Source organism: Bemisia tabaci, chromosome 8 (genome assembly GCF_918797505.1).
Source record: "Bemisia tabaci chromosome 8, PGI_BMITA_v3".
Taxonomy (NCBI): domain Eukaryota; kingdom Metazoa; phylum Arthropoda; class Insecta; order Hemiptera; family Aleyrodidae; genus Bemisia; species Bemisia tabaci.
Window position 1 is genome coordinate 47,243,697 of NC_092800.1, and position 23,022 is coordinate 47,266,718.

Consider the following 23,022-nt stretch of genomic DNA (forward strand, 5'->3'; position numbering starts at 1 on the left):
TCTGGCGGGTAAACACTTTCTAGTGTGCGATGCAGGTTGGGCGGAGTCAAATAGCAATGACGTATTGAATAGAAGAGTGTGATTGGTTCCCTGCCCCCTCGATGTAGGCGGAAGGGGGAGGGAACATTGTTCCCATTGGCGAAGGTGGAGCCCCTCCACGGTTACTGCTATGCCCCTCAGATGCTGCTTCCACATTAGTCTCGTCGGCCCTTGCGTACCAGCTCGTTGTGTGTGAAGTCCCTTGCGTACTAGCTCGTTGTGTGTGAAGTCCAGTGTCGTCTCGAAACGTTTTCTGTGTCTGTGACTGTGACAGTGCCTTCACTTTATTTTCTTCAAGTTACGCGGAAAGCTTCGGAAGTCTTCACTTATTCAGTTTTCTGTAAGTTCGTGCACTGATTGTTTCTTATTTATTTGATATAAATTTAATAGATTAAAGAGTACTTAGAAGGAAATTAGAAGAGATAAGATTAAGTTCATTTTTTCTGCTAGGTAAATCTTAATTCGAAGGAAATGAAGAAGACAGGGTGTCCCAAAAGTCCCTTCGACCCCCTCTAAAATTTTACCTAATTATTATTTTGAAACGAAAATTGGGTGATGTTCATCGATCAATGTTAGGTACTTTTGGGCCCCCCCCCCATAATTTTAGGGTCCACCCTTGGGGAGGGGCTGCGGACCCCAACTTTTTTTTTTCGAATGACAACCCCTATCTTGTGATATCTCATTCGAAACAGCATAAAAAAATAAGAATTTTGGCGCAGACCGCAGATCAATATCTTAATTTTTGGACCGAATTATGATAGGTAAAACGTCAGATTTGACGTTTCCTCAAAAAATCATAACTCCGGTTTAAATTATAGTAATGAAAAAAAATAAAACGGGAAAAGTTACCAAATTGTAAGCATTTTTGAGTTAAAATCACAAAAATTACTTCAAACTAAATTTAAGGGGGGTTTCGGACCCCCAAACACGTCGATTCAAAGGTGGTTCAATTTTCCCCTGAAATAAGCCAATTTCCTCCACATTTGCCTCCACATTAGCTCAGTAAGGTCAAAATCGGTTCAACACTAGGTTGGCAACTCCCCAAATTTCTGGAAAAGTTATAAAAGAGCAAGAAATTAAAGGTGATTAAATTTGATCGTTGAAATTTATTTTTTTAACTTTTCCCAAAATTTCGGGACTTGAACAATGCAATGTTGAAGTAATGTTGAAATTACTCAGATAATGTTGAGGAAACATAAGAGGAAAATGGCTCTTTTCGCGAGAATATCGTATGACCCTTAAAATGACGTGTTTGGGTGTCCGAAACGCCCAAAAAAATTACTTTGAAGTATTTTCTGTTATTTTAACTTAAAAGTGCTTACAATTTGGTAACTTTTCCCGTTTTATTTTTTTCATTACGATAATTTGAACTGGAGTTATGATTTTTTGAGGATACGTCAAATCTGACCTTTCACCTATCATAATTCCGTCCAACAATTAAGATATCGATCTGTGGTCTGCGCCAAAATTCTTATTTTTTTATGCTCTTTCGAATTAGATATCACAAGATAGGGGTTGCCATTTGAAAAAAGGAAAAATTGGGACCCGCAGCCCCTCCTCACGGGGGAAACGAAAATTTTGGGGGACCCCAAAAGTAGCTAACGTTGATCGTAAACATCCCCAAAGTTTCGTTTCAAAATATTTATTACATAAATTTTGTAGAGGGGGTGGAAGGTACTGTTGGGACAACCTGTATAATTGACGATAAGTTGGTAATTTTTGGAGTATAATCTAACAGAGGTTCGATCGGTAAGATATCTTAGATTGAAGTGAATCATCTCTGTAACAGGAAAGTTTGCATGGATTTTTCATGGGACAATGAATATGAAGAGGGATTGAAGGAGGCGTTCTTTGATTGATATCTTGTAGGTAGGTGGAATATTTTTTTTTTTTTGAGTTTATTTCTTTTTCCTTTTTTTCTTTTTGTTTTGGTAAATATGACTTCGGTTGTTATGAGACTAGAAAATTAACGTACCCGGAATTCGACGAATTAATTCTAGGTATGATACGAAGATTTTTTTCAGGGGAGAGGTAGAGGATTCGAGTGGAGTTTCCATGTCAGTATGGAGTTTCATATTTTTCCTGTAGAAAAAGCGTGACGTAGGTGTGGTGTAATTTCTTTTTTTAAGGAAAACTGTTAGAAAAATTCCTTTTGTGACACGCCAACTAGTCGAGTAAGATTAGATGTAAGAAGGGGGATATGAAAGGAAGACAGGTCAGAAGAGATTACAGGTGATTCTTATGTATTCTTCGTCGGTGAATGGGAATTCGATGGTACCCACCAAATCCTCCGTGTGAATTTCCCGGGAAACTCGGAAAAATGTCAAAAATCATATTTTTGCGAGGTTTTCTGGGATGAATAGATTAATATTCGTCGGAGCGTACGAATTCGTTATTAGCAAAGTTGTACCCGAGTAAATTGCCGACATTGGAAGTGAGAAATTTTCGGTAGGAATTACATTTAACCCATTAGAACACGCGGAAGTTAAAAGGGGCAAGATATCACGTTTACCCGCGCTTTTCCCGCCGTAACTGACTCGATTGACTGTGAATGGCAAAAGTCAAGATAAATGAAGTTTTAGGTATCGAAATTTTAAACGAATTTCATTGTGTCATTTTTCGGTATGGTTCATTTATCGGCAGCTAGATGGGGCGGAAGTGAAAAAAATCACCTATAGGTAGGCAATTTGGACGATTTTCTGCTCAAATGGGATCATATTAACAGCGGTTATTGAAAAATATTGGCGTATCATATGAGAGATATATGTATGTTTGATTCGGGTATCTCCTTCATTACTTGTAAGTTTGGATTCACAGACCAAAACTACCAAAGAATCAGCTTTAACCTCTTGTGACGTCTGTCTTGGATTCATAAAATCCTATTGATACGCCACTAAAAGAAGTGGGGGATCTCAGGGTTTGAAACAACTGACAAGTCGCTGAACTTAAATCAGGAAAAGTTGCGATATGTAAGGCGTCCCTGTGGTACTAATTATCCGATTCGTAAACGAATCAACCAAGTAGTTTCATGTTATGTATATTATATTTTCTCTTTTGTGACGGATTGGTTGAAATTAATTTTCGTGGGAATTAATGCCGACGCGAAGATATGTGGAACATTATAAATGACTTTTGTCTACAATAAGACGGGAGGATGCAAAGTAAAGTATTCGTCAGGGTTAGAGTAGCAATATTCGAATTAAATTCTACCAGGTGAGACTGAGTAAGAAAATGTGGATTGTTCTTAGGTATGACATATCATGTGTTGTGGGAAGGAGATTCTCCGCAGAAATGAGTAAATTGTACCGGGTGTTGGCATGAAAGGAGTTGAGAAGCTTTACCCTTAAGGGGCACCTAGCCGAAAATATAGTTTCATAAAAATGCATTTTAAGTTTCTATCTTCAATATCTGACCACTGATGGTACCTTTCATCTCAGCTAGGACTCCCGATTTCGAACGACTCTCTTCTGCCAGTGACTCTGGACTAAGGATCCAAACTTCAAATCCATTTCTCTCAAACGCGATGTTTTGACGTTTGCCCTTTTTCCGGAAAGCTCTTCAATTTTGGTTGAAAGCAATTGGTGGGACGGTAGTATGTAGATTTTTTTTTTTTTTAATTTGACATGTCTTATGTATGAAATTCGCGGTGAGTCCCAATCTGGCGTGGGGGTTTCTTCATCAACCTCTGTAGTCGAGGCAAACAAGGAAAAGAGCCTGCAAAAATCCCAGGTAGCAATGTTTTCATCGATTCTTGTGTAATTTTTGATGCTGAATCCGATTTTTAACTTAGGGCCGTAAAATTCGGACCGGAAAGTTGCCAAATTGGGCAAAATTGGCTTAAAATCGGCATTTTCGGCAGATTATGGCCTATATCTCGCAAAAAATTGATCTGACGACAAAATTAGTTATTTTCAGAAATAAAGCTCGTTTAATTTTCTATAAAAAAGTTACTTCACATTTTTTGCCTACGGGAAAAATTAAGCGCGCTGACGGGAGCCAAACTAAATGAGCAAAAATTGCGTTTTTTTTGCGGATTATTGCCTGTAACTCGTCCAAAATTGATGTGACGACAAATTAGCATTTTCCGAAATAAACCTCGTTAAATTTCCTGTAAAAAGATTTCCAAACATTTTTTGCCTACGGGCAAAATTAAGCGCGCTGGCGGACGACAAACTTTGAAAAATGAGCGAGAATTGCGGGGTTTTTTTTTCGGTTTTTGCTTTATGTCTCCTTTTTTACCCGTCTGCAGAGTAATTTCTAGACAAATTCAGTGAAGATAATAAAATTCACACTGAGTTCCATGAATCGATGTAGAAAAAGAGGAGCCCAACACATTGCAAAATGGTTGCCAAAATTACCTAAAATTGTTTGTTGGCGGTGTCCGTCTATTTGTTTAGTCTCCATTTTGTATAGCGGGGATAATAAATCGAAATCAGCGGAAAGGAGGATGAAATAAATCTTTGTCACATTTTTTTTCATCAGAATGACGTGGAAACACTTCAGAGGGTCGTGGGTCCACTAAAGTGCTCTATCGAGACACTTGTAGTGTTGTTCCGCCAGGACATCGAGCTCCTTGAAAAAAGGCATTGATCGAAAAAATGCAAAGTATGAAATTATTTTGGCAATTTATAAAAAATCGATTAAGTTCATGTTATATAAATGTAACTTACATATTAAGGCAGAATATATAAGTGTAATTATTAGTACTTGCTGCCACGCCACCCAAGAGGTCCAATACATAGGGCGTTTTATTTTTGCGTGGTGTCCCCACAACCTGAGACAACGTTTTTCACGAAACTTAAATTCTTAAAAATTACTCTTCTCAAAAATGATAGGGTTGTTCTAATTACTATTGCCTTACAAATAAACACGTGCACGCGTACATTCACAAACATTCAGTCACTCGATCATCAGCGGTCAAGAAAATTTAGGTAAACAATAGCGTTGTTAAGAAGAATCCAATCTTTAACACGGAAAAGAAACTGATGGAAATAAAAAACTGACTGAAACAAACTACTTACTGATGAAACAAAAATTTGACAAAAAATTATTTCGTCCTCCTTTCCGCTGATTTCGATTCATTATCCCCGCTATACAATATGAAGACTAAACAAATAGACGGATAGCGCCGACAAACAATTTTAAGTAATTTTGGCAATTTTTACATCGATTGATGGAACGCAGTGTGAATTTTAATATCTTCACTGAATTTGTCTAGAAATTACTCTGCAGACGGGTAAAAGAGGAGACATAAAGGAGAAACCGCAAAAAAAACCCGGCAATTCTCGCTCATTTTTCAAGGTTTGTCGCCCGCCAGCGAGCTTAATTTTGCCGGTAGGCAAAAAATGTTTGGAAATCTTTTTATAGGAGATTTTACGAGCTTTACTTCGGAAAATGCTAATTTGTCGTCAGTACAATTTTGGACGAGTTACAGGCAATGATCCGCAAAAAAACGCAATTTTTGCTCATTTTTCAAAGTTTGTCTCCCGCCAGCGAGCTTAATTTTGCCCGTAGGCAACAAATAAATATATAATATCTTTTTTCTAGAAAATTTAACGAGCTTTATTTCTAAAATCTTTATTTCAACTAATTTTGTCGTCAGATCAACTTTTGGCGAGTTATAGGCCATAATCCGCAAAAAATGCAAATTTTTGCCAAATTTGGAAACTTATTTGCGGTCCGAATTTTATGTCGCAAAGTTGAAATTCCGATTCAGCATCAAAAATTACATAACAATCGATGAAAACATTGCTACCCGGGATTTTTGCAGGCTAGAGCCCGTTTCATGCCTTATTTGGCTGGACTACTGATTTTCGGGTGAAAGGTATTCTTCCGCGCTTCGTCTAAAAGGTTTCCGCGTATCAAAGTGTAATTTACAGGGTAGGGTGTTCCGTTTTTAGACAACCATTTCAAAACCTTGCTCCCCGGGCTTTTTCCCATTCCTTTTGGTCCCCAAAAGATAATTCTGAAGTTTCAGCACCATAGCTTAAGTCTACACTTTCCCCCAAGGCGATGAACATTTTGGAAGCAATTACATTGGTTTAAATGGGGAGAAAATAGGCCGATTCGCGGAACCACGTTTTTCTGCTGTTAAGTGGGCCGAACGATTTCAAACCTGACCATCTCTTGGGATGTCATCCAGAGGCTTATTTTGAACGAGAAAATTCCACTTTTGACCCAGAAATGGGGACAGGGTGGGTCATGGTGGAGTTAGCTTTGAGGCGCTGCGCGCAGCAAAATGATCGCATTTGTCAGTTTTCGATGAACCTCAAGACGAGTCGTCCGAAGCTTCAGAGGCGAATGTATCTCATAAATTGTAATTAAATAATGTACAAGAGTTGTTTTGATCCCTTCAGAAGAATTTTCGACGATTTACACAGTTGCCAAATTCACTTAAGTGCAGAACATGATGTACACTAATTTCTTTCCAGGTTCAAGTACATATGACAAAAGTGTATATGGTCGAAAATAGTTGTGAAGCGATGAAGAGAACAAAGCCCCCCCCCCCCCCCGGGTTGTTTCCTTGCATAAAGGAAAAATTTAACGGTTCAGGTATCACAGCTTCCACCGCAAAGAAGAAATTCATCTGCGGATGGCAACAAAATCCTTATTTCTTATTGTCCTTTGCAATTATGTATCACAATACAGGGGGTGCTCTTTCAAAGAGAAAATTTCGGGTCTGGCACCTTCAGGAGATTTGCGCCCCGAAATTATGGGTACGCCAAGAAATAGTTGCCTATTAAGTAAGGACATTCACAGATTTTCGAATCTCTCGCGTTTATGATTCAAAAGTTATGGTAAGGGGGGGGGGGGCACGTACTTTTGGATAACCCTGTAAATTCATTAGAAGGATGTTGTCAACGGGTGAAACTTGGATTCTGCGATTGGCGTTATTTTAAAAAACGGCTAGTAATTGTAAAGAGCCTCGTCGAGTTGGGACCCTATTTTTGGATACTCGAGTTGCTCAACGGGGCAAGGATGTAATGAAATCTTGTTGACACCAATAACTGGCGTTCCTTATTTTTCATTGTTCCACTCTCTCTGTTGAGTAGCGTTGAGATGAATGAGGTCAATCTATATTAAACGTTCAGTATTCCGTTTGATCAAAAGATTTCTTGTTCGTTACCCGCGGTGACGCGAAACGGAGAATACCTTCGATAACAAGACCAGGTGACGTAGACTAGAGGCGCTTTAGAGTAAGTCAGACGTCGCCGCCAGAATTTCGACGAAAGCTGACACCTGAGGTGTCGCTGCCAAGCAGCGCGCCAACGAAGGCTTATTCAAAAGTTAACCCTCTCCGCCCTCGTAATTGGCCATGTAACCTGACGTAATAGTCACGTCACAGGAAGTTTTGGCGCGGATTGTAAGAACCCCCTTCTCTCTCTTGTTGTCTCTCCCCCTAGATCCCTCGATGTTCGCTCTCTGTCGCCATTGTCCACTCGTTCGTTCCTCTGTTAGGCTGGCCGCTCCCCCTCCGCCATGGCTCGTCGTGGTAGATGCAGCGACGGATCCGAGGACTAAGTCCTCTTTCAGATGTTCACCGTGTCTTTTGATGTGTAGTAAAGTTTCTGTGTCTCCAGCACCACGAGACAACGCTGGAAAAAGGTCGATTTCCTTGAGTTCCAGAGGGAGAGCACATTGTGGCCTAGAGCCCCCACTTTGGCTTTCAGCCTAAATGAACATGCAATGTACCTCTTAAGCCTCGGTAAGATTCTCTTGTTCAATGTGAGGAGCCCTTAAGGCTCTTAACTTCCTCTTCAAACTTCATTAGGCAAAGGCGGACCCTCAGGTGACCCCCGTTAAGGCGCTATGGCAGCCCCGTACGCCCTCATGTCTCCTATGTTTTCCTGTTCTCTCATGATGATCTCATCTTAATGGTTTTTCGAGGCCGATTAGCTCAATAGGATGATGAATGGTGGATTCCTAATCGATCCAATAAGAGTCGGTGGGCCCCAGCGCCCAACCGCTAAGACGAGACGTGCCGTCTTGAGAAACGGCCACCGTTGAAAGCCGAACCTGAATAACTTCTGAATTTTCAGACCCGATCAATTGTGGCGATACCTGACGGATAATCTAGGGATTATCGGTGTATCATCTCGTTGACGGTATGAAACTGATATTTTTGATGTTAGACGTTTCACCTAATTTTCCCATACGGATTTCCCGCAGAATGGAGTTTTTGGGTTCGTTAAAAGTGGATCGCATTAGTGAATAGTTTATTGTGTATCCTACAGAGTGTAGTCCCCCAGTGTTCAGTGTTAGTCAGTGAATTCAAGTCTGAAGTTTCAACTGTGGAATCTAGCGGCTCACTTGTCCTTCCTTAGCGTAAACCGCGTGCCGTGTTTTTCTCTACTTGTTTTTCCGTGTTGCCAGGCATGGATACGAGAGCTGCATTGCGTTGTTATTCCCTAAAATTTAAAACATGCAAGTTTCCTTATCCTAATGTGCAAACCTGGCGTATCAGTGCCTCTCAGAGTCAAGCGTTAGTTTGAGCCCCTCTGGCTCCGGAAAATCAGTTTTTATGTCAGTGTGTGAGTTACATTGTGACACGCAAGCGCCTCAAATCCGAAACCATTCATGTGTTTCTCACCCGAATTGAAGTAAGTCGTCCTATTAATAAAGCCTCGCTAACTTTCCTCTGCTGAGGGGAAATACATTCATCCGTTTGTGAGCGCCCTGTCATTTGGAGTGGACGTCTGTGGTCTCATCGCCTGTTATGACCTGTAGTTTAAGACTCCCTGAGGTCAATAATTTCCAGGGAAACTGTGATATTTGAGCGAGATATTGTGTATGATATGTGGCCTACCCAGGCTTTTGAAGGAGTTTCTACCGTGAGAACATTTCTGTCCCAAAATACTCTTATGATATGTTCTGAACCGTGTATTTTACAGTTCCTCTAAGGATTTATGATATTTTCTTTTCCCGCTTCAAACTTATTTGTTATTTCGATGAGATAAACCATGGTGGCTACAGAGTACCTCCCAAGGTGACCACTCTTTCTCTCTCTACTTTTGGATACGATCTTGATGCTTGTTCTAGTGTGAATCCACGTTGACATCCACGCTCCTTTGTAACTGTCCCGGTCATGATCCGTTTGATGTAAGTTTAGTCGTGAGACCTATGTTTCAAGGTCAGAATAAACAACCCTCATCGTGGATTTGCCTCGCGATTAAGACGCTCATCGAGGTGGGATACGACCCGTTTCTGTGCAACGTACTCGTAAGCCGCGTTAGCGTTCGTTGTTGTGGACGATTTTTAAGAATCCCGAGTTACTTATCATGCCTCAGATTTAGTACTGTGGTCGATGTGCCACTCCGATTGTAGTTTACGAGAGTAAAGCATAATCTGTTGCCTGTGCACCCATTTGAAGGTGCCTGCTTGCGCGCTTGTTCTCCCGGAAGTCTTGAGTGTAAGAAAGTGAAGGAAATAGTTTATCTTTTGGATGGAAACGGTATGTCCTCATTACGAGTACGATTATTTCAGAATTCGGCAATGCTGTAATTGGAGCTTTTGCAGCCAGAAGGTTATCTTTAATAAAAGGTGCAGGTCTAAGTAATAAGATTTTCCAATTGGTTCTTTATGTTTACCTTTCTTTATAATAAATCGGTCACGAATAAATTCTGCTGTAGGCGGCAACACTGTATTTTTGCCTAATTTGATTGTGGTCAAGTTTTCAAACTTATATTCCTGATCGGGAGGTAATTTGTTTTTCTCAAAAGTTTCATCTCGCTGGCGATTATGACTCGTGCGCTGTGTTCGGTTACTTTTTTATGCAAAGTAATTCTTAATGGTTTTTTTTCGCTGATTACTTTGCAGACGAAACAGACTTGATTTCCTTTTTTTACGGACGTGACACGTACACTCAAGATAAAGTTCCTGAGGCTCCGAAAAATTCTCATTATTTCTAGCATTGCCTGGCTGAATCTTGCGGTAATTTTCCTTCGGAACATTCTCGCAAAGTTTAAACGTAGAGTTATGCTTAAATCTGTCATTTCTACGGTGCTCTTTTGAAAATTTCTGCTAACAACAACTGACTGTTTCTTCTCCATTGGCGATTTCGTGGATTCGATAATTTTTCCGGTAGGATAAGAATTTCGGGGATAAATGGATTTCCTTAATTTTCCTACCATGGTCCCTGATTTTATAAAGGCTGATTCTTTTGATTCATTGAAAATTCGAATTTTTACGTTATCTTGATTGCCGAAAATGATGTAATGAACTGAATGAATTAAAGCATTCCTGGAAATTTCATAAGGAGAAAATGTATAATGTAAACAAAGTTCTAAATTTGGCATAAATTTGACTATGTAATCGGCATGAGTTACTGATTAAGGGGTTAAGTTTATTGGAACAGTCACAAAAAGTAAGTTGCTTTCCTGTTTCCTTTCATTGGAATTCGTAAAATATTCCGGTTTTTCTGCCGAAAAACTGGTTTTCTATGAAAAATTCTGATATGGTCGATTTCCGCGTTAAGACTCAGTGAAATGTTTTATTCCCGGGTAAACATTCGGTGAACAGTTTTGGATTCGTGACATTGTTTTCTGGACGGTGCATGTATTTGAGGGAGGGTTTGTTTCCGAACTGTGGCTCTCAATGGGGACCGTGCCTGTTACTCCTGAGCTGAAGTTTAAAATATTGGCATATGAGGCGGTCAGAGACGTATGGATTGAATTTTCTGGAACGGCTAGGCTTACTTTATACTTGTGACGGATATCACTGCCCAGAATTCCAAAGACTGAATCAACGGTATCGCAATCGAGAACACGAAATTCATGTTGAAACATATGGTTTCCATAAGAAAGTGCCAAATGCATCGTTCCAGCAGTAAGAACCTGTGTTTGACTAATATTGGTTAAATAAACGCTGTTATTCTGATGGATATGCGTCACGCGACAAGAATTTTTCCCCTTTAAAATGGTTACCGTACTACACGTATCGATTTTTATCCTTCAAGGCATTTCCATATGTTTTACCTTGAATTAAGCTGTAACCCAAATTATCCCATTCAAGCATTATTACACTAGCTGCATTTGAATGATTATCATGGGATTGCAAAGTTAATGCCCCACTCGCCGTGGTGGGGGTACGTAAAAAATTAGACCCTTTTGATAAGAATGGGACTACCTTTGTTCGGCAGGTCTGTAGTTAGAAGTATAGCGATCCCTAGTTTCCTTTGAGTATCCCGTATTAAAATCTTGTCGTGAGGGTTGCCTATCTCTGTCATTTTTAGTCAACGCGAATATGTTTCCTTTTTTGAGAACTTTTGGTATTCTGTAAGACTCCTGTAATTGTTTGCTGCGGTTTGGGAGGCGATGTTGTGAATTTCTTTGAATTTGATTATTTTTTAAACGGCACGAGGCTCCTAGATGACGATATGTTTCATACAAAAAGTACATGTTCGCTACAAAATTTGGTCTTCTTCGAAACTCGCTTCTTTAAGTGGATCCTCGAAAGTTTTGGGACGGCGTACTAGGACAAAACGTGCTATTTTATCACTTAATCATCTAATAAAAATAGGTAGTTCTGTACTGTACAGATAATTATTTTTTCAACATTGACTCCTCAGCCTCGTCAGCTCCTGTTTCCTTATTCTTGTAACATAATTTTGTCACAGCGGTCGCATATTGTCTGACAGATTCACTTTCAGATTGAACTCTACTAAAGAAGTTATTTTTTTTGGACCGTTTCATCCTTTTCCTTCTCGAATCTCTTAAATAACAAGTGTTTTAAACTCTTTTATTCGAGATTTAATTCGGAAGGTTGCTAAATGAATTCTGAATCTTCTGAACGTAATTCAGTTATAGAGTAATGAAATTTCATACTATCGGACCGTTCTGGCAGTTCTGATATTTCCTCAAATTCTTTAAAATATATTTCAATAGTTTCATGAGACTTTACTGAATACTCGGGCAATTTTTCTAGGATTAATTTTACGAATTTGCCATGTTGCATTCACGAGACAGACCCGTTACTACCTTCTATCGATGTCATTATGAAGTTAAAATGGAGTTTTTTTGAACACAAAGAATAAGTGATGCCACTGGAAAACTGCACTAATTTGTGGTTAAAATTCTAAGTTTTTAAAATTAATTTTGCTTAGTAGTTGTTAAGATCAATGGCGGGGGGGAACTTTTAGAGATCCCTGCATTCACACCCATAATATCAATGAAATCTACATTTTGATTCACGAGTCACCCGGTGAACATTTTCCGGACGTGCATGGAGGCTCTTTTGGTTCCGGTGGTTGGATATGAAAACTCCTTTTCGGCTTCCGGCGGTTGACATCAGAGGGAGAAAACAAAATTCGAAAGGCACCGCACTGTCTTTTACAGAGGATTTTTTTTTGGGTTTGAGAATGAAGTTCTTCAAGTTGATCTCAACGGGGGAAGAGATCGGGGGGGTCGGTAGGGAAACGCCGCTGCCACCAGTTGTGATGGGAGCCCTGGGAAAAGGGACGGCAACGCTAAAAATAAGGAATGTGGGTTACAGGTGTAACGTCCACGTAGAATCGTCTCTGCGCCGACAACTTCGGGGGTGCAAGACTGATCTCGCAGATCGGGAAAGACGTAGAAATAAGTCGTGAGAATGAATCGTCCTGTCGATCAGATGCAGTGGTCTTAAATATGACCTGGTCCAGTCTGAGGCTATTTGATGTCAACGTGAGTCGAGGACATATTTAGAAGGGTGTTAGATGAGGGAGGGTTAATGGTGATGCTGGCCAAATAGTGGATGCCAAAGGAAGACACATCACAATATATACGTATATTTATACAGGGTGATCGGAAAGTCCCTTGCACACCCTGTAACTTTTTACCTAATTGAGGTAAAGATTTGAAACTTGGGGGATATTCCTAGGTCAAAGGAAGCTACTTTTTCGCACCACTAAAATTTTCAGGGGGCCCCCCTTAAGGGGGCAACGGCGCCAACTTTTAATTTTCAAATGGGAAGACCCCCTTTGTGATAGCTCGTTTGAAAGAACATGAAAAAGAAAACTTTTCGCGCAAACCCGAAATCAATATCTCAAACAGGTTCAAAATGGCGGCCGGTTAAAGTTGAAAATGGCCGAAAATTCACATCGATTATTTGTCGATGGATTTGAGCGAAAATCATTATGTATGGGTATTTTGACACGGGAAAAACGAATTCGACGTTACATTTTTAAAAAAGACGAAAATTTTCAAAATGGCCGCCGGTTAAACTTCAAGATGACCAAAAATTGATTTTTTTAGAAATCTAAGTTCAAATTTGTTTATCTTATCCCAAAATACTCTCAAATTCCAAGTTTTAGGCAAATCCATCAGGAAAAATCCAAGGTGACAATTTTCGGCCATTTTAAACTGTAACCGGCGGCCATTTTGGAAATTTTGGTTTTTTGGAAAATCTATCATCAAATTCGTTTTTCTCGTGTCAAAATACCCATACAAACCGATTTTCGCGCAAATCCATCGACAAATAATCGATGTGAATTTTAGGCCATTTTGAACTTTAACCGGCCGCCATTTTGAAACGGTTTGAGATATTGACTTCCGGTTTCCGCGAAAAGTTTTCTCTTTTTATGTTCTTTCAAACGAGCTATCACAAAGGGGGTCTTCCTATTTGAAAATTAAAAGTTAGGGACCGTTGGCCCCCTAAGGGGGGCCCACCTTAAAATTTTAGGGGGGCCAAAAAGTAGCTCCCTTTGACCTAGGAATATCCCCAAGTTTCAAATCTTTACTTCAATTAGGTAAAAAGTTACAGGGGGTGGAAGGAAATTTTGGATCACCCTGTATATATACATATATTAGTTTGAAAGAAAAAAATTAGGGTCCGCGAACCGTCGGGAGATTGGCCACCACGAAGCCACCCCCCACCCTCAAAATTTATGTACGCCCAATAATATATAGTTCCCTCGGAACTACGAACGATGCCCAACATTTTTGATCTATGTTATTTTTGGTTGAAAATTTTTATAAGCGGGGTCCTGTACTTTTGAATTTCGCTGTAAATACATTAGAAGGATGTTGTTGGCGAGTGATAATCGGGTCCCCTTAGGAATTTCTTTTTTCGAAACGTACATTTCTAGCCACTTCTCTTGATCTGATGGCTGAATGCCACAATCGAATAGTTGACGACAACTGTTCGAGGCCAAAATTGATTATTCATAAAAACGTTGTCGTATTTTGAAAGCTTTATTGGACGGCAAGAGGCGTATTTTAGGATTTTTTGGTTGGATAAATCTACTTTTAGGTGATGTCACGGTGTACGTTGTAAACGAAATACACGGTGGCCCAGACAGCGTACCGGACATCTTTTTCGGTTATATTTGGTCGTTCGAAGTCGACGATGGCGGGAACGAGGAGGGAAGTGTCACCGACGAATTCGAATTTCGGGGTCTTAGAAGCCCCTGGTGTCCCGTCGGGAGGTGAAAGAGGGGTCCTTACTTGGAAGGGCAAGTTTTTTGTGAAATATTTTTTAATTGAATTAATTCGGAATCACCAGGTGAGGAAATTTTTAATTAAAGGTGACACGAAGGAATCAATCATGATCTCATCCGTGTCGGAAATAACGACCCCTACACGTCGTCGACAGAGTCGCTTTCCGAAAACGTTCATTTTCGTTGAATTGACGTGGAAACTCAGGAACAATGTGTTTCCGTGGGTAATCGACGTCAAGGAATCCAAATTTGTAGGTACAGTTGTCGCCTGAGACTTATCTGATTGGTCACTGGGGGACTATGCAATTTTAAAATTCACCGGTGTGGAGGTTACACCTGTGTCCCATCGGAAAAAGTGTCAGAGGACATCGGGACATGTCCGTGAAGTTAGCACCCGGACTTTTAAAATTTTAAATTTTCTCTTCTGCCCATCATTGCTCATCATTTGCTCACCTCGATAATGGCTTGAATTTTTTTTGCTCAGGCTTGTACCCCCGAAAAATCAAACATGAAATTTCAGAGAGGTCATTAACCTTAGCAAGCACCCCCACTTTGTCGGATTGAGCTGAAATTGGTGTCAAACGACGCAGGATCATTTGCTCACCTTTGCTCAACCCTTAGTTTTCGTTGCTGACATCCCCCTTCCCAACAAAATGAAAGGCGGCACTTTGGGGGACATCGAAGGCAGCACCCCTACTTTGTCGGATTGTGCTGACATTGGTGTCAAACGACGCAGGATCATTTGCTCACCTTTGCTCAACCCTAAGTTTTCGTTGCTGACGTCCCCCTTCCCCGCAAAATGAAAGGCGGCACTTTGGGGGACATCGAAGGCAGCACCCCCACTTTGTCCGATTGAGATGAGATTTGTGACAAACGACGCAGGATCATTTGGACAACTTTCCTCAGGCCTTCGTTTCCGTGGCACGAATCCTACCTCCTCCCGAAAACGAATGGCGGTTGAACATAGTCGGTGCGCTGCCTTTGATGTGCGACAAAATGCCGCCATTCATTTTGTGGGGAAGGGAGAGGTGAGCAACGAAAACTAAGGGTTGAGCAAAGGTGAGCAAATGATCCTGCGTCGTTGGACACCAATCTCAGGTCAATCGGACAGAGTGGGGGTGTTGCCTTTGATATTCCCCAAAATGCCGCCTTTCATTTTGGGGGGATTGGAGGGGTGAACAACAAAAACTATAAGGGCTGAGCAGAGGTGAGCAAATGATTCTGCGTCGTTTGAGACCATTTTCAGGTTGATCGGACAAAGTGGGGGTGCTAGGGTCAATGACCTCTCTGAAAGTTAATGAAAGGCGACAAAATAATGACCCCAAAATGAAAGGCGGCATTTTGGGGGAAAGGAGGAGGTGAGAACGAAATCTAAAACCGACTTTTAACCCCAAATTTTTGAACAAAATATTTCAAGAGATGATGGATTCGGTCAAATATCATCGCATCGTCCCTACAAAAAAAGCAATCTGCTCTTTCAGTCAATCTTTCCAATGGGGTCAACATGTAGGTGGGATTTTAGATTGGAGGATTTTTCGTAGGAAAAAAGTTTCGCGATAAAAGAATTTTTCGCATTTGCAAGTTTCAAGATTGAGTTGAAAGGTTCCTATTCCCTTTGAAGTGTTGTACGTAGTAAAAAATGTCTTTGTATTCATCAACGATTGTTTCAATAAGTTGATCCGTTTAGGAATAACCGATTTCGTCTGTTCTTCGAATGATCGAAGAACGTCTGTCCAGATTGAGGTGAAACCAGAATTGCAGGATCTGAAAAACACGGGTGGGGTAGTTCCGTTTATTCAACGTGATTTTTCGAAGGCGGTAATGGAGGTTTCGCCTCAATCTGAACAGAGGTTCATAGGTGTATCATTCAAAAAACGAAGGAATTTGGCTATTATTCATAAATAATTTATCACCTTATAGAGATAATCGTTGGTGAAAATTCGGGTAATTTGCGACTAATCAGGTGGATGTTTTCAAGACGGGTTGCCGAGCCACCCCCCCCCCCCCCACGCTGCATACGTCGGGAAAGGAATAATTATTATGTTAGGTGGGTCGATGAATACGTGGATGTTTCATTGCATTTTGGATAGAGAAATGACATTAAATCGGTACACGGTGCCTTATGCAGGGGATGTAGGTTTCCCACTTGAGGAAATACGTCTCGACGCAATTTCCCAACGTACCCGTAGGGGGAAGCAGCTTCGAAACCATTAGTACGGTGGCTAGTTGCAACTTAGTGGCAAATCGTGATACGGTTTAGCTGTTTTCAGGGGTCAAACTAGATGACATTTGAAGAGTTCTGGGTCGAAGAGGCATTTCAAATTCAGTGGCACATCCAAGATGGCGGCGATTCAAAATGGCGTCCGGGCGCGTACTTTGAGCCGCTATAGATCGAGATCTACTGAACCGATTTACTTTTTTTTTTGTTTTAAACGTAATTTACAGGTGAATATAACAAAATCACAAAAATTTTGATTTTGACAATATACAGGGTGTTTTTTCCACCAAAAGCGGTTTTTGTGCATTGAAAAAAAACCTTTTAACCCCTATAACTTTTAAAATTGCATTATTAATGCCACTTTAAGTATACATCATGTTAAAGAACGTGTTTTAAGCTTTCCAACGATATACTACATGACCGGTCTATAATTTAAGGTTTTTGCACCACTGCGATCCGCGCGACGGCGGCACAGCGCGGGCCTACATAAATTAATCCAGAGGCATATGTTGAAAAGAAGTTTCCCGTGGAATAGTGAATGGAGTAGGTGTGAAAAATGGCCTAATCTCTTCTTTTCGATGTGTAGGAAAATGATTTTGACGTTGTCAAGATCAGTTTTGCGTACAACCCCTCCAATTGAAGATGGCGGCCAATATGGCGGCTCGGGGGTTGGAGATGTTGAAATTTGTTTTTGATGTCGTGTAAGGGGTGTATCACAATGTAACTTTGGTGGCAGAGTCCGAATTTGATGTCCAAAATTGTCTCCGGCTCAAAGGGATGCCCAAAATCCAATATGGCCGACAAAATTTCCACGATAAGGTCAAATCTCCGAGAGTTGCGTAAAACTGCCGAGTAGGAGATCTTTCATAGTGTTTTCTGGGTCATAAATTTCACCGATGAGGTCATAATTTCAATGCAGGTTTTTTGAAGCCCATAAATTTCAATATGGCGGCCAACATGGCTGCCGTTGCGGAGTGAAATATTATGTTGAGGCTCGTATTTTCGATAGAAGTGTCCCTGGATGGGTTTTTCGGGACGTAAATTCCACAAATGAGGTCCAAATACGAAAACAGGCCCATAAAAATTCTCTAAGAACCAAGATGGTGGCCAATAGGGTTGCCGCTCAGATAGTGAGAAGGGTAGAGAAGTTACCTTTCTGTCATTGAGGGATTGGCTCATGGTGGAATTTTTGGTATCGATTTATCTTGAATCTCAGCTTATCTTCTGATTATAATAAACAAAAAAAAATAAATAAATAAAAATCGTGGTGAGAATCCCGCTCTCCAAAGTTGGAATCCCCTTTTGTCCGCCGAACTCCCAAAGGGTGACCGTTCTTATCAGAATAGTGTATTTTGTCCTTCAATTGAGAAAAGTATCTTCTTGGAAAAAATCAGGAGATACGTTCTTGAACATGACCTAGATGTACAACAGACAGCTATCGCTACCACTAAGGTACTATGTGACGTGGAATTTTTGGCGGCCATATTTGATTTTGGGCATCCCTTTGAGCCGGAGGCAATTTCGCACCTCAAATTCGGACTCTGCTACCAAAGTTACATTGTGATAGACGCCTTACACGACATCAAAAACAAATTCCAACATCTTCATTTGGCCGCCATCCTGAATTGGAGAGGTTGGACGCAAAATTGAGCTTGAGAACGTCAAAATCATTTTTCTACACATCGAAAAGAAGAGATTAGGCCATTTTCCACACTTACTCCATTCTCTATTCCACGGGAAACTTCTTTTCAACATATGCCTCTGGATTAATTTATTTAGGACCGCGCTGTGACGCCGCGCGCCGTCGCGCGGATCGCAGTGGTGCGAAAACCTTAAATTATAGACCCGTCATGTAATATATCGTTGGAAAGCTTAAAACACGTTCTTTAACATGATGTATATTTAAAGTGGCATTAATAATGCAATTTTAAAAGTTATAGGGGTTAAAAGGTTTTTTTTTTCAATGCACAAAAACCGGTTGTTGTAGGAAAAGAACCCTGTATATTGTCAAAATCCAAATTTTTGTGATTTTGTTATGCTTACCCGGAACTTAAAACACGTTCTTTAACATGATGCATATTTAAAGTGGCATTAATAATGCAATTTTAAAAGTTAAAGGGGTTAAAAGGTTTTTTTTTTAAATAAACAAAAACCGGTTTTTGTAGAAAAAGCACCCTGTTTATTGTCAAAATCAAAATTTGTGTGATTTTGTTATGCTTACCCGTAAATTACCTTTTAAACAAAAAAAAAAAAAATTAAATCGGTTCAGTGGATCCCGATCTATAGGGGCTCAAAGTACGCGCCAGGACGCCATTTTGAATGGTCGTCATCTTGGATCTGCCACTAAATTTGAAATGCCTCTTCGACTCAGAACTCTTCAAATGTGATCTAGTTTGATCCCTGAGAGCCGCTAAACTGTATCACGATTTCCCACTATTTCCCCTTTTTCGGTAATTAGGCACTGCACAACATGTCGACGTAAAAATTATGTTTTTCCAAAAATTTTAAATAGATATTTTCAAGCGAAAAAGTGTCGATGCAAACAATGTGGATTGAATGTATGTCGATCGAACGTACGTCGACAAAAGCTTTGTGGATAAAAACAAGGTTCGATGAAAATTTCGTCAATGAAACAAATGTCGATGAATATGTGTCTATAGGATTCAACGGGTCTTTCTTAAATACCAAAAGAAAAAATGAGTGTAGCCAAAAAGTGATAACTTTCCGAGGGACCAAAAAATGTAGGACGACGGCTCAAAACTAGTGAAGAAAAGTATGCTCGACGTAAATGTCGAAAGCGAATCGTAACGAGGGATCAATTGTAGAAAGGATAGCAAAAGAAGGAAACATGGAATAGGTTATGAGGTTTTCAAGTGAGAGACAAGTGAAGAGACGTAGGGACCCCCCCCCCCCCCCATTTTGGCTTGGCTCGGAAATTGATAGTGGGAGAGGAAGATTTGAAGAGGAACTATTTTTTATTGATCAGAAGAATACTATTTTCGGTGTTTTATTTTTCCATGGCTCAAAGTGAGCCGGCTACTATCCTTGGATAGGAGACGTTAGGGTGCGTCGAAAAGAATGAAAGTCTGAAATGTTCCGCTCCCCAGGCGACAATCGATGACATTCGGTAAAGAAACCATGTTTGCCAAAATTTGGGCCAATTTCAACCATTTTTAATGGTGCCGAAGGTTAATTTTGTGATGAAATTATGATTTTTTTGTTTACACCTCGATTTCGTACAAGGAACTCGGTTTTACGCTGAAATCGTTCGGTTGCGAGTAAAATGCCGAATAATTCAAGTTGTAGAGGATGAAATTTTTCTCCAGGAAGACGTCTTCGTAAACGATACAAATCAACTTGAACTAGAAAAGGTCAACTCGGTATTTATCCTTTTGGTCCTCAGAATTTCCGAGGTCTTACAAAGTAGCAGCTTAAAAGACTTATTTTTCACAAAAAGAAGTCGAAAGAGGGTGTAAATGAACTGTACGTAAGTGTTGAGGATGTAAATGTCATCAGAACTTCCTCAGTTTCAAAAGAAGTTCCAATTATTTTGCACAATCCTCCAAAGAGTGTACGGCTCGAGAAGCAGGGTCGTGATATAATAGTAAGGGAGAAGTGCGGTTTGACTCGGAAAAATTGCATAACAAAGTTTCTGTACGTAATCGTCATTAGTTGGTTCCCCCGGAACAACTTCCTAAAAGTTAAAAATGGCCCGACCCCTGAACACCCGTCAAAGTTGATACATTTAAAATGGCGGCCGTAATAAGGGGGTCCGGAAATCGGTATTTTAAAATGCTCATTCTGTCTCATGAGTGAGGTATCATTTCCTACGTATTTTCCGTCGTGGATTTCATGAATGAATTGTACAAGGCCTCTCGGTCAAAGGGGGAGGTCCAAATCAAAGCTGGCGGCCAAATGTGAGAGGCAGGAGGTTGCATTTTTTATAAATATTAACGGAAGGAACAAGGAGAATGAAGTGTCTCTATTTTCATGTATTTTTGGCCAAGAAACCTAAATTTGATATTATAAAATTTATATTTAATGAGGGAAATTAAAAGAAACATACGACTACGGGAGTAACGTAGGGTCAGAAGCGTGTTTGCACTTTTATGAGTTGATGTGTTGATGTGTTAATGTGTGTACACATTAACTAGATAGCTAGGTAAATTACATAGGGAAACTTTGTTACGCATTTTTGCGGGTCAAACCGCACTCCTCCCTCACTATTATAGCACGATCCTGCTTCTCGAGCCGTACACTTTTTTGAAGGATTGTGCAAAAAAGTTGGAACTTTCTTTGACACTGAGGAAGTTGTGATGACATTCGCATCCTGTGATTGGTCGACGCGCGCGCTGTGTGAGACATTGGCGGGAGCACCGTTCTGCGAGTTTCAACTTGGCGGGCGCTGTGGAGACTAAGTTTTGAACGTAATGAATTGCGCGCCCCCGCGCGGCTCGTGATTGGTGCGCTGCCTCGCGTTCATTCTGAGGCTGGGGCCAATGGAATTCAGCGGAACTTAATGCTCCCAGGATCATCGCTGTGATTGGATTTCTAATGATTATTAATTTTGTTCGTGACTGTGATTCGATTTCTAACGATTATTATTTTGTAGGTGAAACCGAACAATGTCCAAAGAAAAAGTGTCCACCGGATCGATGATGACTGAATTGGGTTTCCTTTTTTCGATACAACGGTGTCGAGGGAACCGACGTCGATAAAAACGATGTCGACGTAAAGCAGGTCTTCCTCAAGGAATTTAAATGTTAATTTTCGAAGGCTTCAATGTCCCTTGACGTGAGTTTTAATTGTCGATTGACGTGTTTCGACGATTATTGTACCCACCAATTCGTTCATTTCTCCGGTGACTGTCTCATTCCGTTCTCTCCTCGCCGAACCCGTAATTTGTTGGTCCATTGCAGATAAAAATATTGCAATATTTTCAAATATGAACTGTATACCCGTTTGTGACGCTGTGAAGGCGTGAAGTACGGGACACAATCAGGAATGGGTTCACACTGTCTTGCCTCTCAGAAAAGAGGGGCTCATACAATTATATACGTCTTACGGCCCAATTAGATAGGTGTAGCCCTTGCAAACGGAAAAGTAAATGTCAATCGTTAGGATCGATAATGTGGAACGAAACGGGACAAGAAAAATCATGAGTAAATTTTCGTCCGAAAGAACTAGTAAGTTAATGCCGAGAGGAATTCAAAGACGTGGCTTAAGAAGGACGGTTCCCAACAATTGTGATTGTATAAATGTCTCTGGATAATTTAAGTTATGAGATTGCCTATCGTTTTGGAGTTCACGAGGTCCCATCACCTGCGTCACAATTTTCGACTTGTCCTTAGTCTTTTTGTATAGATACTCTACCTATGACGCTCTGGAGGGGGGTTATTTGTTTTATAGTTCAATTCTTCACGGAAACTCCCGATCTCACTTGGAAACAGAGCAGAACTGCGAGACGAATCCCTTAGAGTGATGAACATATGAACGCTGAAAACAATAAGCTACGGAGAAAATTCTCTTCGAAAAATTCTGTTTTGGAGAGGGAAAGTGATGAATTACAAGGTGACAAGCTTAAGGGGAACAAGTCCATTCTTGTATGAGCCTTGGCTTGCATAGAAGGACATGCTGACTGAGATTCATCGAAGAATGGACCTATATTCCCTTTTGAAAACAACTGATTCATTTATAGGTTATATGGAGCGCTTTCTCGACGATGATTATTTTATGAATTGAATAGCTTGTCATAACCAGATGACGCTTTTGCCATGATTAAAGAAGATATTAACTGAAATTGACGTAAAAACAATGTTTTTTGTTTTCGTTTATTGGAGTTTTGTTCGATTTCTAGAGAACTGCGGTAAAGGATATAAATCGGTAAACATTTTAAGTATCACGGTAGATCCCTACAAATGAATTTGTATAGTTTATTTTATTGGTGTTTTTGCCCAGAAGAGTAAGTGCGCAGGGAACTGAGAAAGATTTGGTAAAATTACCGGTAAAACAGTAAAATCACCAGGAATTTTCCGCGATAGTCAACTTCGAGGAAATGGAATTTTTACAATTTTTTTTTGTTCTCTTATAGCACAGAATGGGTCATACTTTGCATTTTACACAGTTGTATTTGATGGTTGAATTTTTCAAACAAGTGAAAAAACAACTAAAAAGAAACGTAAGTAAGTATGGTGCTTAATTCCTCAAGTCAAAAAAATAAAAATTTCTCGTGATTAAAATCATTCATCACCAAAAATACCTCCCCCCTTTTCCGGTTCCTGCCAGCAATCAATACAATGATGTATTCGCAGAGATACTAAATAAATCCAAATAGGCAAATCTATATGTGGAA

At 40.2% G+C, this 23,022-nt stretch overlaps 1 protein-coding gene across 7 annotated transcripts in view; it reads left to right on the forward strand.

Moving 5' to 3' along the window:
• The first annotated feature begins 211 nt into the window (after nt 1-211).
• LOC109043781 (putative nuclease HARBI1) overlaps nt 212-23,022 on the forward strand; it is a 107,227-nt gene continuing 84,416 nt past the window's right edge. For 6 of the 7 annotated variants that reach the window (XM_072303634.1, XM_072303633.1, XM_072303637.1 and 3 more), the window contains exon 1: nt 214-379. The gene's annotated coding sequence lies outside the window, so the exon portion shown is untranslated. Of the gene's footprint in view, nt 380-23,022 lie in introns of all 7 variants that reach the window. The other variant, XM_072303636.1, reaches the window with a different exon arrangement.